Consider the following 15,779-nt stretch of genomic DNA (forward strand, 5'->3'; position numbering starts at 1 on the left):
TGCTGTCTGTCCTGAATTAATCCATTTTATCCCTACACTGTGTTATTCCCTCCAATATTCCCTGCTGTCTGTCCTGAATTAATCCATTTTATCCCCACACTGTGTTATTCCCTCCAATATTCCCTGCTGTCTGTCCTGAATTAATCCATTTTATCCCTACACTGTGTTATTCCCTCCAATATTCCCTGCTGTCTGTCCTGAATTAATCCATTTTATCCCTACACTGTGTTATTCCCTCCAATAATCCCTGCTGTCTGTCCTGAATTAATCCATTTTATCCCTACACTGTGTTATTCCCTCCAATAATCCCTGCTGTCTGTCCTGAATTAATCCATTTTATCCCTACACTGTGTTATTCCCTCCAATATTCGCTGCTGTCTGTCCTGAATTAATCCATTTTATCCCTACACTGTGTTATTCCCTCCAATATTCCCTGCTGTCTGTCCTGAATTAATCCATTTTATCCCTACACTGTGTTATTCCCTCCAATAATCCCTGCTGTCTGTCCTGAATTAATCCATTTTATCCCCACACTGTGTTATTCCCTCCAATAATCCCTGCTGTCTGTCCTGAATTAATCCATTTTATCCCTACACTGTGTTATTTCCTCCAATAATCCCTGCTGTCTGTCCTGAATTAATCCATTTTATCCCTACACTGTGTTATTCCCTCCAATATTCCCTGCTGTCTGTCCTGAATTAATCCATTTTATCCCCACACTGTGTTATTTCCTCCAATAATCCCTGCTGTCTGTCCTGAATTAATCCATTTTATCCCTACACTGTGTTATTCCCTCCAATAATCCCTGCTGTCTGTCCTGAATTAATCCATTTTATCCCTACACTGTGTTATTCCCTCCAATATTCCCTGCTGTCTGTCCTGAATTAATCCATTTTATCCCTGCACTGTGTTATTTCCTCCAATAATCCCTGCTGTCTGTCCTGAATTAATCCATTTTATCCCTACACTGTGTTATTTCCTCCAATATTCCCTGCTGTCTGTCCTGAATTAATCCATTTTATCCCCACACTGTGTTATTTCCTCCAATAATCCCTGCTGTCTGTCCTGAATTAATCCATTTTATCCCTACACTGTGTTATTCCCTCCAATAATCCCTGCTGTCTGTCCTGAATAAATCCATTTTATCCCTACACTGTGTTATTTCCTCCAATATTCCCTGCTGTCTGTCCTGAATTAATCCATTTTATCCCTACACTGTGTTATTCCCTCCAATAATCCCTGCTGTCTGTCCTGAATTAATCCATTTTATCCCTGCACTGTGTTATTTCCTCCAATAATCCCTGCTGTCTGTCCTGAATTAATCCATTTTATCCCTACACTGTGTTATTTCCTCCAATAATCCCTGTTGTCTGTCCTGAATTAATCCATTTTATCCCTACACTGTGTTATTTCCTCCAATATTCCCTGCTGTCTGTCCTGAATTAATCCATTTTATCCCTACACTGTGTTATTTCCTCCAATAATCCCTGCTGTCTGTCCTGAATTAATCCATTTTATCCCTACACTGTGTTATTCCCTCCAATATTCTCTGCTGTCTGTCCTGAATTAATCCATTTTATCCCTACACTGTGTTATTTCCTCCAATATTCCCTGCTGTCTGTCCTGAATTAATCCATTTTATCCCTACACTGTGTTATTCCCTCCAATATTCCCTGCTGTCTGTCCTGAATTAATCCATTTTATCCCTACACTGTGTTATTCCGTCCAATATTCCCTGCTGTCTGTCCTGAATTAATCCATTTTATCCCTACACTGTGTTATTCCCTCCAATAATCCCTGCTGTCTGTCCTGAATTAATCCATTTTATCCCTACACTGTGTTATTCCCTCCAATATTCCCTGCTGTCTGTCCTGAATTAATCCATTTTATCCCCACACTGTGTTATTCCCTCCAATATTCCCTGCTGTCTGTCCTGAATTAATCCATTTTATCCCTACACTGTGTTATTCCCTCCAATATTCCCTGCTGTCTGTCCTGAATTAATCCATTTTATCCCTACACTGTGTTATTCCCTCCAATATTCCCTGCTGTCTGTCCTGAATTAATCCATTTTATCCCTACACTGTGTTATTTCCTCCAATATTCCCTGCTGTCTGTCCTGAATTAATCCATTTTATCCCTACACTGTGTTATTCCCTCCAATATTCCCTGCTGTCTGTCCTGAATTAATCCATGTTATCCCTACACTGTGTTATTCCCTCCAATATTCCCTGCTGTCTGTCCTGAATTAATCCATTTTATCCCTACACTGTGTTATTCCCTCCAATATTCCCTGCTATCTGTCCTGAATTAATCCATTTTATCCCTACACTGTGTTATTCCCTCCAATATTCCCTGCTCTCTGTCCTGAATTAATCCATTTTATCCCTACACTGTGTTATTCCCTCCAATATTCCCTGCTGTCTGTCCTGAATTAATCCATTTTATCCCTACACTGTGTTATTCCCTCCAATATTCCCTGCTGTCTGTCCTGAATTAATCCATTTTATCCCTACACTGTGTTATTCCCTCCAATATTCCCTGCTGTCTGTCCTGAATTAATCCATTTTATCCCTACACTGTGTTATTTCCTCCAATATTCCCTGCTGTCTGTCCTGAATTAATCCATTTTATCCCTACACTGTGTTATTCCCTCCAATATTCCCTGCTGTCTGTCCTGAATTAATCCATTTTATCCCTACACTGTGTTATTCCCTCCAATATTCCCTGCTGTCTGTCCTGAATTAATCCATTTTATCCCTACACTGTGTTATTCCCTCCAATATTCCCTGCTGTCTGTCCTGAATTAATCCATTTTATCCCTACACTGTGTTATTCCCTCCAATATTCCCTGCTGTCTGTCCTGAATTAATCCATTTTATCCCTACACTGTGTTATTCCCTCCAATATTCCCTGCTGTCTGTCCTGAATTAATCCATTTTATCCCTACACTGTGTTATTCCCTCCAATATTCCCTGCTGTCTGTCCTGAATTAATCCATTTTATCCCTACACTGTGTTATTTCCTCCAATATTCCCTGCTGTCTGTACTGAATTAATCCATTTTATCCCTACACTGTGTTATTCCCTCCAATAATCCCTGCTGTCTGTCCTGAATTAATCCATTTTATCCCTACACTGTGTTATTCCCTCCAATATTCCCTGCTGTCTGTCCTGAATTAATCCATTTTATCCCTACACTGTGTTATTTCCTCCAATATTCCCTGCTGTCTGTCCTGAATTAATCCATTTTATCCCTACACTGTGTTATTTCCTCCAATAATCCCTGCTGTCTGTCCTGAATTAATCCATTTTATCCCTACACTGTGTTATTTCCTCCAATAATCCCTGCTGTCTGTCCTGAATTAATCCATTTTATCCCTACACTGTGTTATTCCCTCCAATAATCCCTGCTGTCTGTCCTGAATTAATCCATTTTATCCCTACACTGTGTTATTCCCTCCAATATTCCCTGCTGTCTGTCCTGAATTAATCCATTTTATCCCTACACTGTGTTATTCCCTCCAATATTCCCTGCTGTCTGTCCTGAATTAATCCATTTTATCCCTACACTGTGTTATTTCCTCCAATATTCCCTGCTGTCTGTCCTGAATTAATCCATTTTATCCCTACACTGTGTTATTTCCTCCAATAATCCCTGCTGTCTGTCCTGAATTAATCCATTTTATCCCTACACTGTGTTATTCCCTCCAATAATCCCTGCTGTCTGTCCTGAATTAATCCATTTTATCCCTACACTGTGTTATTCCCTCCAATATTCCCTGCTGTCTGTCCTGAATTAATCCATTTTATCCCTACACTGTGTTATTCCCTCCAATATTCCCTGCTGTCTGTCCTGAATTAATCCATTTTATCCCTACACTGTGTTATTTCCTCCAATATTCCCTGCTGTCTGTCCTGAATTAATCCATTTTATCCCTACACTGTGTTATTTCCTCCAATAATCCCTGCTGTCTGTCCTGAATTAATCCATTTTATCCCTACACTGTGTTATTCCCTCCAATAATCCCTGCTGTCTGTCCTGAATTAATCCATTTTATCCCTACACTGTGTTATTCCCTCCAATATTCCCTGCTGTCTGTCCTGAATTAATCCATTTTATCCCTACACTGTGTTATTCCCTCCAATATTCCCTGCTGTCTGTCCTGAATTAATCCATTTTATCCCTACACTGTGTTATTCCCTCCAATAATCCCTGCTGTCTGTCCTGAATTAATCCATTTTATCCCTACACTGTGTTATTCCCTCCAATAATCCCTGCTGTCTGTCCTGAATTAATCCATTTTATCCCTACACTGTGTTATTCCCTCCAATATTCCCTGCTGTCTGTCCTGAATTAATCCATTTTATCCCTACACTGTGTTATTCCCTCCAATAATCCCTGCTGTCTGTCCTGAATTAATCCATTTTATCCCTACACTGTGTTATTCCCTCCAATAATCCCTGCTGTCTGTCCTGAATTAATCCATTTTATCCCTACACTGTGTTATTCCCTCCAATATTCCCTCCTCTTTGTCCTTTATTAAAGTCCAGTTTTTTCCCTCGAGTTTGACATCAATCAGGTTTAAAATTGATGCAGAGTTTCAGCCAATGAGGGAGATCCGGGCTCAGCCCCGCCCACTCGGTGCCGCAAGTCCCGCCCCTCACCCACTCCCATTGGTTGGAGGACCAACCGCCCGCTCGGTCCTCCAGCCCCTCTCCGCTCTTCCTATTGGTCCGGAGCTCCCGTCAATCACCCGGGCAGTGTGAGCTGAGCATGCGCGGCGGGCGGGGAGTGAGGCCGAGATCGTGTCGGCAACAGGTGAGAGATGGGCGGGGGGAGCGGGTTAATAAACCCCGGGGGAGGGGGCGGGGGCTTCACAAACCCCGAGTGCGGCCCCGGGCCCGAATATCAAACAGTGAACATTCTCCTCTCTCTCTCTACACTCCGGGGGCTCCGGTTTAGATCAGACCCGAAACTCAACACACGGCCCGCGGCCTCCGAGCATGCGCAGTGTCAGCGTCAAACCTCGTGACTCATCGAATCAGGGAGCGTCTGTAAATGAAGGAGAAATGGTGATCGGTCAGGGAGCGTCTGTAAATGAAGGAGAAATGGTGATCGGTCAGGGAGCGTCTGCAAATGAAGGAGAAATAGTGATCGGTCAGGGAGCGTCTGCAAATGAAGGAGAAATGGTGATCGGTCAGGGAGCGTCTGTAAATGAAGGAGAATTGGTGATCGGTCAGGGAGCGTCTGTAAATGAAGGAGAAATGGTGATCGGTCAGGGAGCGTCTGTCAATGGAGGAGAAATGGTGATCTCTATATCTTCAGTCATCCAGGGAGCTCGAGCTTTGGATGCCGTTGCTTTCCTCCTCGTGAGAATCTGTCTACTCTGTACCCAAACCAACTCCTCCTTGTTCAATAACTGTTCTGCCTGCCAATTTTTGATTCCAATCCACACGGACAAGATCCCTTTTTAACTCACTGGAATTAGCCCTCCTCCAGTTAAGAATTTTCACATTTGACTGTCCCCTGTCCTTTTCCATAAATATTCTAAACCTAATGAGATTATGATCACTGATGCCCCAATGAAATATGCTCCACCTGCCCCACTTCATTCTCGATGTGGAGATGCCGGTGATGGACTGGGGTTGACAATTGTAAACAATTTTACAACACCAAGTTATAGTCCAGCAATTTTATTTTAAATTCACAAGCTTTCGGAGGCTTCCTCCTTCCTCAGGGAAACATTTACCTGAGGAAGGAGGAAGCCTCCGAAAGCTTGTGAATTTAAAATAAAATTGCTGGACTATAACTTGGTGTTGTAAAATTGTTTACCACTTCATTCTCCACACCGAGCGCACTGCTGTACTCACACTCACTCTCTCACACTCATTCTCACACTCCCTCTCTCACACTCTCTCTCACCCTTTCACTCATGGTTTCGGGCCACTGAAAGATGATGCGATGGGTTTGGATTTCAGCACAGGGAGGAGGGAGAGTGTGTGGGATGGGGATTTTCAGCTTTGAGGAATGAGAGAGGAAATAATGTTCCATAGAAAGTAGAGCTATCTGATCTGAATTTCTATCCTGTACTTTCAGTGATAACTTTTATAAACTCCTTTTACAGGGGAGGATTTACAGAGGGAAACTCAAACCAAAGATCACGCCAAGATCTGACAGAGTCTCTCGATTCATCAGGACCTGAATATCATCGGCCTTTGAATGTGGAAGGAGAAATGTTTGTCTGTTCTATCTGTGGGAGAAGATTTCAAACATCAGTGTGAGTGGGAAAGCACCGAGACACAGACCGAGTGAGAGTGTTCCAGTGCACTGACTGTGGAAAGAGCTTTAACCAGTTACACAGCCTGAAAAAACATCACACCATTCACAGTGGGGAGAAACCGTACACGTGTTCTGTGTGTGGACGAGGCTTCAACTGATCGTCCAACCTGGAGAGACACAAGGACACCCGGACCACGGAGAAACCGTGGAAATGTGGGGACTGTGGGAAGGGATTCAATTACCCTTCAGAGCTGGAAACTCATCGACGCCGTCACACTGGGGAGAGGCCGTTCACCTGCTCCGTGTGTGGGAAGGGATTCGCTGAGTCATCCGGCCTCCTGACACACCAGCGAGTTCACACTGGGGAGAGACCTTTTAAATGTTCTGACTGTGAGAAGAGGTTTAACTGCAAAAGGAATCTGCTGGAACACCAACGTACCCACACTGGGGAGAGGCCATTCACCTGCTCCGTGTGTGGGAAGGGATTCACTCAGTCATCCAACCTGCTGACACACCAGCGAGTTCACTCTGATGAGAGACCTTTTAAATGTTCTGACTGTGAGAAGAGCTTTAAAAGCAAAATTGAACTGCTGAAACACCAACGCACTCACACTGCGGAGAGGCCGTTCACCTGCTCCGTGTGTGGGAAGGGATTCGCTCAGTCATCCAACCTGCTGACACACCAGCGAGTTCACACTGATGAGAGACCTTTTAAATGTTCTGACTGTGAGAAGAGCTTTAAAAGCAAAATTGAACTGCTGAAACACCAACGCACTCACACTGCGGAGAGGCCGTTCACCTGCTCCGTGTGTGGGAAGGGATTCACTCGGTCATCAAACTTTCTGTCACACCAGCGAGTTCACACTGGGAAGAGGCCGTTCACTTGCTCAGTGTGTGGGAAGGGATTCGCTCATTCATCCACCTTGCTGACACACCAGCGAGTTCACAATGGGGAGAGGCCGTTCTCCTGCTCCATGTGTGGGAAGGGATTTACTCAGTCATCCAACCTGCTGACACACCAGCGAGTTCACACCGATGAGAGACCTTTTAAATGTTCTGACTGTGAGAAGAGCTTTAAAAGCAAAATTGAACTGCTGAAACACCAACGCATTCACACTGGGGAGAGGCCGTTCACCTGCTCCGTGTGTGGGAAGGGATTCACTCAGTCATCACACTTTCTGTCACACCAGCGAGTTCACACTGGGAAGAAGCCGTTCACTTGCTCAGTGTGTGGGAAGGGATTCGCTCATTCATCCACCTTGCTGACACACCAGCGAGTTCACAATGGGGAGAGGCCGTTCTCCTGCTCCATGTGTGGGAAGGGATTTACTCAGTCATCCAACCTGCTGACACACCAGCGAGTTCACACTGATGAGAGACCTTTTAAATGTTCTGACTGTGAGAAGAGCTTTAAAAGCAAAATTGAACTGCTGAAACACCAACGCACTCACACTGGGGAGAGGCCGTTCTCCTGCTCCGTGTGTGGGAAGGGATTCACTCAGTCATCCACCCTGCTGAAACACCACCGAGTTCACACTGAGTGACCTTTAAATGTTCTGACTGTGGGAAGAGATTTAAAATCAGAAACGAACTGCTGAGACATCGACGCACTCACACTGGGGAGAGACTGTTCACCTGCTCCGTGTGTGGGAAGAGATTCACTCGATCATCCCACCTTCTGAAACATTAACTTGTTGACACTATTGAGTGACCTTTTCATGCAGTGACTGTGAGAAGAGCTTAAAAGTAGAAATGAACTGCTGACACATCAACGCATGCCCATTGGTTGAGAGACTGTTCACCTGCTCCGTGTGTGGGAAGGGATTCACTCAGTCATCACACGTGCTGAGACACCAGTGAGTTCACGAAATGAGCAGGTCCAACGAGCCGGTCTGTAACACAGGCCAATGACTCAGTGCAGCTCGTGACCCAGTCACTGGGCTCCGTTATAGCCTCTCCTGTCAGTAACACACAAAGAGAAATTGTAAATCTGAAACAGAAAGAGATAATGTATAACACTTCATATCAACCACCAGTTTTTCCCTCTTTCCGGCTTTTAAAACAATCTGTTTCACAGTTTGTCAAACCCGAAACAGCCTCTGGGATTTGCTGATTGAGAATTTCAGTGGAAATTGGGACCGTCATTAAGTATCGGAACAAAAATACCCGCTGAGGTTTCGGGATTGTTACTGGTTTATTTATATCAGTGAGTGACCAATTTTAAACTAGGTGAGGGTCTAAACCTAAGGTAAGAGCCTGGGATAGACAAGAGATTCTTCAATGTATCAAGTTAAATTACACTGATTCCACCAACACTGGACATCACATCCCTCAAACATTGTTACCTGTTACTGTATAAAACTGGTGAGGGTGGAAATGGGAAATAACTGCAAAAAACTTCATTGTATCAAAGTTAATTCTGATCATTATTATTGTACAAACATTCTACAGCCGGTCCCTTAAAAAGGACCCAATATCAAACCAGTCCCCAGTCCTTGGGCCTGTGCCTATGTTGTGATTTGCACCCGCTTCTGACTGACTTGGTATCAGACGCACTCCCGTCAACAGTAAACGGATGGAGCCGGATCCATAAGAGAAAAATGAGGACCGAGCTCCGCGGTTCTCCCAGAGTGCGGGAGGCGGAGTAACAGCAGCAGACAGAGAGATCTCTCTAAACCAGCCGCTGCTGCCGGAGAGAAGCGAGTCCCGTTCCGAGCCGTGTCTGTCAGGCGCCCGCTGACCCTCTCTTCACTGAAGGGGACCGATTCAGCACCAACTCACACACCCACCATTGGATCATTGAATCACCTTCAACACCTGAATTACATCACCACTTAATCCTCGATACACGAGGAAATACAAACCTTGTCCACGCAACTTGCCCTCATAATGTAACCATTTTAGCCCCGGTATCATTCTGGTCTTTCTGCGCTGCACCTCCTGCAAGGCCAATATATCCTTCCTGAGGTCTGGTGCCCAGGACTGAATGCCGTACTCTAAATGTGGCCTTAGCAGAGTTTATAGAATTCTAACATAACTTCCACCCTTTTGAATTCCAGTTCCCTTGAGATAAAGGCCGATATTCCATTAGCCATTTTAATTATTTTTTGCACCTGTCTGCCAACTCTTCGTGATTTCCCGAAGTATCTCTGCTCACCCACAGTTCCTGGCTTCTCACCATTTTGAAAATACTCTGATTTATCTTGCTTAGGGCCAAAGTGGATGGTCTCACACTTCCCCAGATTGAAACTTTGTACAGTCTGGGGCTCTTTTGTATCGAAAATAGAAGTCCTGATATGGGACTTTAAGATTATGCAAGGGTTTGATAGGTCAGATGTCGATAAGGTGTTTGTACTTTTGGGAGTGGGGACGTCAGAACTTAGGGCCATGAATATAATAGTCATCAATCAATCCAATCTGGCATTCAAGAGAAACATATTTATCCAGAAAGGCGTTAGAATGTGCAGCTCGCCACCACAAGGAGTAGTTAATGCGAATCGCATGGATGCATTTACGGTGAAGCTGGATAAACACATGGAGGAGAAAGGAATATTCGGGTTTGCTCATAGGGTTAGATGAAGAGGGGTTGGAGGAGGCTCGTCTGCAGCATAAACACCGGTATAGTCTAGTTGGGCCGAATTGCCTGTTTCTGTGATGTACATTCTATGTAATTCTATGTAAGCTCCATCTGACACAGTTTTACCAACTCACTGAATCTATCAATTTCCCTTTATAACTTTATGCTCCCATCTACACTGCTCACTGCGCCTCCTAACTTGGTGTCGTCAACAAACCTGGATATACCGCTCTCTATTCCTTTATCTGCCTCATTTATACAGATCCCTGGGGGACACCACTAATCAAATCCTGTCAATTTGAGTACATACCCATTAACCCTACTCTCTGTCTCCTACCTCCAAACCAACTCCCTCCCCATGTCAATGGGTTGCTATAAATTCCACGTGCTCTCATTTCTGTTCACAGTCTCTGATGTTAAACCTTATCGAATGCCTCTGGAAGTCAATATACACATAACCCCCAGAGACACTCCATCATTTACCACGTTAGTTACATCTTCAAAAAGTTCAACTAGTTTCGTTAGACTTGACTTACACTTTACAAATCCATGCTGACTCTCTCTGATCAATTCATGTTTATCCAAGTGCTCAGTCATTCCTTCCCCAATAACAGATTCTGGTAACTTCCCCACAACAGACGTCAGACTAATAGGTCTATAATTTCCTGTTTTATCTCTCCTACCCTTCATATAAAACGGAATGACATTGGCAATTTTTTCAATCCATGGAACAATTCCTGAATCAAGAGAGTTTTGAACGATCATGACAAAAGCATGTACAATTTCCTCACCTATTCCCCTTAGTCCCCTGGAATGGTAAACATCAGGCCCTGGAGATTTGTTTATCTTTAGTCTAATTGTTTTCTCCAATACCATTATTTTACTTACACTGAATCCCCTTGATTTATTTTCAGTTTTCCTCGTGTCTCTGGTATATTGTCCTCATGCTTTTCTGTGAGTATCAGCAACTCTGCCATTTCCTGATTTTCAATTACAATATCACCTCCATCTGTCTTTAAGGGCCCACGTTATTCTTAGTCACCCTTCTTTCTCTTAATGTACGTGTGAAAACCTTGAAAGTTGTCCTTAATTTCACTCACAAGTTTTTCTCGTTTTCCCTCTTTGCACCTTTTACGATTTTTTTAGTTTCAGCACCAAAATAAACAACACTTCACTGTGAAATTTGCTCAATTAGTTCTTCAGTGTCAGAGCGAGAATTGTCCATCCCGAATTTATTTAAAGTAACAAACAGAAGCACAAATATTCATTCGTGTATCAAAGCACTGATGGACACAGAAAGATAAACACAGCTTGAAATGCAGTCAGTATCGGGATTCACAGGGAAACGGGCAAGCGAAATAAACAAAGATAAAACAGTCTGAATCACCAACAGAATGTGACGTGGAGCTGATAGATATCAATGAGAGGAGGTGGGAAACGCTCCCATGAATTGGCTCCGTGGCTTAGTTGGTTAAAGCACCTGTCTCGTAAACAGGAGATTCTGGGTTCAACTCCCAGCGGTGCCTTTGTGTAATTCATGGTGTTTCGTGAATTTGAGAAGCACACAGTGCTGTGTTTTGTTCAGGATCCAACACGGAACTGATCAGGAGGTCTCTTCAAAAATGCCTTTTCATGAAACAGTCAGCCCTCTCATCGAATGTGTCCGTGATACGTTCTTGTTTCTGGGCTCGTTAAGGTCGGGGTATAATTCTCGATTCGAGGTTCATACCCTGGAGAAGCCCTAATTTGGAACTAGACTTTTGATCCTTGAACTGCGGTTCAGACTTTTGCAAAGAGAGAAAAGAAGTCCCCAAATCACTCCACCTGAATCTCACGCGGTCTCGGAAGAAGTTCAGTTCAAACAATCAGGACTTTAAAGGCACCTCAATGACCTGCACTTTCATTGATCGAGCTTTGCTTCCAATTGCATTCGACCTTGAAACCGCTCTGGGCTTTCATCTCACTGAAGCAGATTGTGGCCGCTCTGTATCTGTGAGCATGTCGGTGACGAGGTTAGCTCTGATATTGGTCGCTTTCAATTTTTAAGATCTCACCAAGCTCAGGGAAAAGAAACCGGGAATCGAATTGTCCCTGTAAGTGATGAATTGAAGGGATTGGTGCTCCAAGCAGATCTGGAAAATGCGCAGTGCGGTTGCTCAGGAATTCCAAATCCACCCTCTCACCACTCGGCGATCATATTAACTGAGCTTTCCTCTGGCCCAGTGTCACCGCGCTGAAATCGAGTATTTCTCCGGCACGTTTCTCTTAACTTCACAGTTGCTGGTTTAAGAGTGAAGACCGGCTCGTTGGATTTTCACTCCTGCAAGTTTCAACCATTCATTTTGCAAAAGTGAACTGATAGTCGACAGCTGTTATATGGGCTCCTGCAGTCTCAAGGTTTAGCTCATGGAATTACACATTTAGCATCGGGCTTTTCCGCTTGTCTCGGTGGTGTGAAAGTTTGATGATTCGAGTCCTTATTATATTTTTCCTCAGGATTCATCGCCTCAAAGTTCCAGGGTTTCAATGTGTGTTTTGTCTGCAAGAAAATGTACCGTGATCATTGCCGGCTGAGCAGGGCTGATATTTCACCATTTACCCTGTGGTCGGAAATCAGGCACATGAATCATATAAAGGAATGGAACATTGGCTTCACAGAAATCACAATTCATCTTGAGACAAGCCCCCGAAAGGCCCGAAGGGAGGTCACACTCGCAGTAGGAGAGCTGGTTCGCTGTGACAGAGAGATTTCTGCAGTGAGTGAGACCAGACTGTTTCTATTTTCAGAGGATAAATGTCACACCCTTTATTTTGGAAAAGCAAAACGGTGGGGATTTTTATCACAGCCCGATGCCTTTCGTGTTGGATCAGATGTTCCCCGTTGCGTTACTTTCATCTTCATCGGAGAACCGGTTCGGGCGTTCCTGTGATAAGCGGCAACAATTGCCTGTTAATGTTAAATTTAACAACGGCTACACTGAGCTTTCAATCCCACTCTTAAGATGCAGTCTGTAAAATGATGAAATTTCATCACATGCAAAGCACAAAAATCTTATTAAAGTTTTGACTGACTCTCGGTAACCACGTCAGCATCTCCTTCAGTCTGAAATAGAACGTTATTGGTTGATTAATGGTGATTAAAACAGTCATTCAACTACGAACAGGGTTTAATTAGCTTCATGTAATTATTTATTAAGTTCATAACTCTTGTTAAAGTTAATTCCCTGATTGGGAATGGAACCACTCGGCGGTGGGAGCACTGAATTTTCTCCGACAGGATTGCGCACGGGACACCTTGGGACACTGATTCTCTGATAGTTTACTGGGTAAAGGCCCTGATCCCTGGTCTGTGCTGATTCTCTGATAGTTTACTGGGTAAAGGCCCTGATCCCTGGTCTGTGCTGATTCTCTGATAGTTTACTGGGTAAAGGCCCTGATCCCTGGTCTGTGCTGATTCTCTGATAGTTTACTGGGTAAAGGCCCTGATCCCTGGTCTGTGCTGATTCTATGATAGTTTAGTGGGATTCATTCCGTATCTGTCAGTCTCTGGTACTGTGTGAGAGTGTGGGATTCATTCTGTATCTCTCAGTCTCTGGTACTGTGTGTGAGTGGGATTCATTCTGTATCTCTCAGTCTCTGGTACTGTATGTTAGTGTGTGATTCATTATGTATTTCTCAGTCTCTGGTACTGTGTGAGAGTGTGGGATTCATTCTGTATCTCTCAGTCTCTGGTACTGTGTGAGAGTGGGATTCATTCTGTATCTGTCAGTCTCTGGTACTGTGTGAGAGTGTGGGATTCATTCTGTATCTGTCAGTCTCTGGTACTGTGTGAGAGTGTGGGATTCATTCTGTATCTCTCAGTCTCTGGTACTGTGTGTGAGTGTGGGATTCATTCTGTATCTGTCAGTCTCTGGTACAGTGTGTGAGTGTGGGATTCATTCTGTATCTGTCAGTCTCTGGTACTGTGTGTGAGTGTGGGATTCATTCTGTATCTGTCAGTCTCTGGTACTGTGTGAGAGTGTGGGATTCATTCTGTATCTCTCAGTCTCTGGTACTGTGTGCGAGTGTGGGATTCATTCTGTATCTGTCAGTCTCTGATACTGTGTGTGAACTTGGGATTGATTCTCTATCTTGTCAGCAGTGTGTGTGAGAGTTTGTGATTCATTCTTTATATGCAGTCTCTCATACTGTGTGTTAGTGTGGGATTCTTTCGGTATCTGTCAGTCTCTGTTTCTCCATGTGAGTGTAGGACTCATTCTTTATATACAGTCCCCAGTACTGTATGTGGGAGTTGAATTCATCCTAAATATGCAGTTACTCATACTGCATGTTAGTGTGGGATTCATACTGTACCTATCAGTCCCTGGTACTTGATGAGAGTGTGGGATTAACTCTGTGTCTGTCAGTCTCTAGTACTGTATGTGAGTTTGGGATTCCTTCTGTATCTGTGAGTGTTGGATTCATTCTGTGTCTGTGTGTCTCTGGTACTGTATCTGAATGTGAGTTTCATTCTGTATCTGTACGTAATTATTCTCTCAGATTACATTATTGCGTTCAATACTTTAGCTTTAATATCTTAATGTTTGAAGAGTTTTACTCCTTATTTAATTTGTAAATATGGACGAACTTTAGGATTTAATGTTGGAGGTTTTAATCAGATAATTTGTGTGCTTTTTGGACTACTATTAAATCTGCATCTCTGTGAGTAATATTGTGGATGATAATGACTCTTTCAAACTGATAAGGTGACATTTTTGAATTGGTTTGTAATGTGTAGATCAGTCTGTAGAAATGGAATACTGTATCCTTCAGTCTAATATTGTATGAGATTTTTGGACTGGTATATAATGTGTATCTCAGTCTGCACTAATAGAATTGATACTCTATCTTTAAATTTCATTCAACGAGTGCATTCTGAACAGGTATCTAATTTGCTTCTCAGGTTTGCTATCTTTCAGTATTTCTCAATCGATACTGTACGTGAGGTTTGGATTTGTCTGCAATTTGTAGCAAATGGTTCACTTTTCGAATGGATATTGCATGTATTAAAGTCATATGTGAGAGAGTTCTGGGATAGTATTCAATTGGAATCTCGGGTACATTATTGGGATTCATTCTGTCCCTTTCAATCGGATACCATGTGTGATTTCTCTCTGGTATTTAATTCGTAGCTATGTTGCCCGATTGTGAGATTGACACAGTGCCTTTCAATCTGAGAGTGTGATTTTGGACTGGGATTTTTGTATCTGCCTGTCAGCGGGACAGAGTTCGGGGCAAATGGAACAGTGTCTGCCTCACCCGCTCTGTTTGAATGTTGGATTGAAATTGTGTCTCTGGAACTTGGGATCAGTGTGGGACTGACTACTTCTACTGTCTGAGACTGTGGAACTGATGACCTGTCTGTGTCTCTGTGCTCTGTGGGTGATAATGTACCTCCTGTGTGTGAGAAGGAGCTGGCTGCACTCCTCCTTGTGCCTCGGGTGGAGGAAACATCACATTCATTCTGGATCATTCAAGGATTCGCCTGTGGAAAGAAAATGATCTCTTGTAACTCAAGAAACGGTGAGGTTGAAAATGGAAAAGTGATCAGTTTAATATCTCTGCTAATGATCATTTTGAATATCCACAAATGAAAACCAGTGATACAAACAGTGTCAGTGTCTGACTCCACTGCAGCACTCAGCTTCTGCACACCAGGTGTGTTGGGCTGTTTTACAACAATTTAGTGACATCCAGACACAACCCAACCCCTGCACTGATCCATGAATGGGACCACCCGATGGGGCAGGGACCTTTGTCCAGGTCAGGTTTCTCATCCCCTCTCCCATGGGACTAACCGTTCAACCGAAACCAAACAGCCGCTGTTTAAATTGTGTCCTTCACACTTCTCACCTGGTGCCTGCAATAGATGCTCTTTGTA

The 15,779-nt window shown here is 43.6% G+C and overlaps 1 non-coding gene across 1 annotated transcript; it reads left to right on the forward strand.

Moving 5' to 3' along the window:
• The first annotated feature begins 11,311 nt into the window (after positions 1-11,311).
• Positions 11,312-11,385, forward strand: trnat-cgu (transfer RNA threonine (anticodon CGU)). Its single transcript has one exon. It is a non-coding gene; the product is annotated as a tRNA-Thr (tRNA).
• Positions 11,386-15,779: the final 4,394 nt, after the last annotated feature.

The sequence above is a fragment of the Heptranchias perlo genome, unplaced genomic scaffold, assembly GCF_035084215.1.
Source record: "Heptranchias perlo isolate sHepPer1 unplaced genomic scaffold, sHepPer1.hap1 HAP1_SCAFFOLD_414, whole genome shotgun sequence".
NCBI classification, from domain to species: Eukaryota; Metazoa; Chordata; class Chondrichthyes; order Hexanchiformes; family Hexanchidae; genus Heptranchias; species Heptranchias perlo.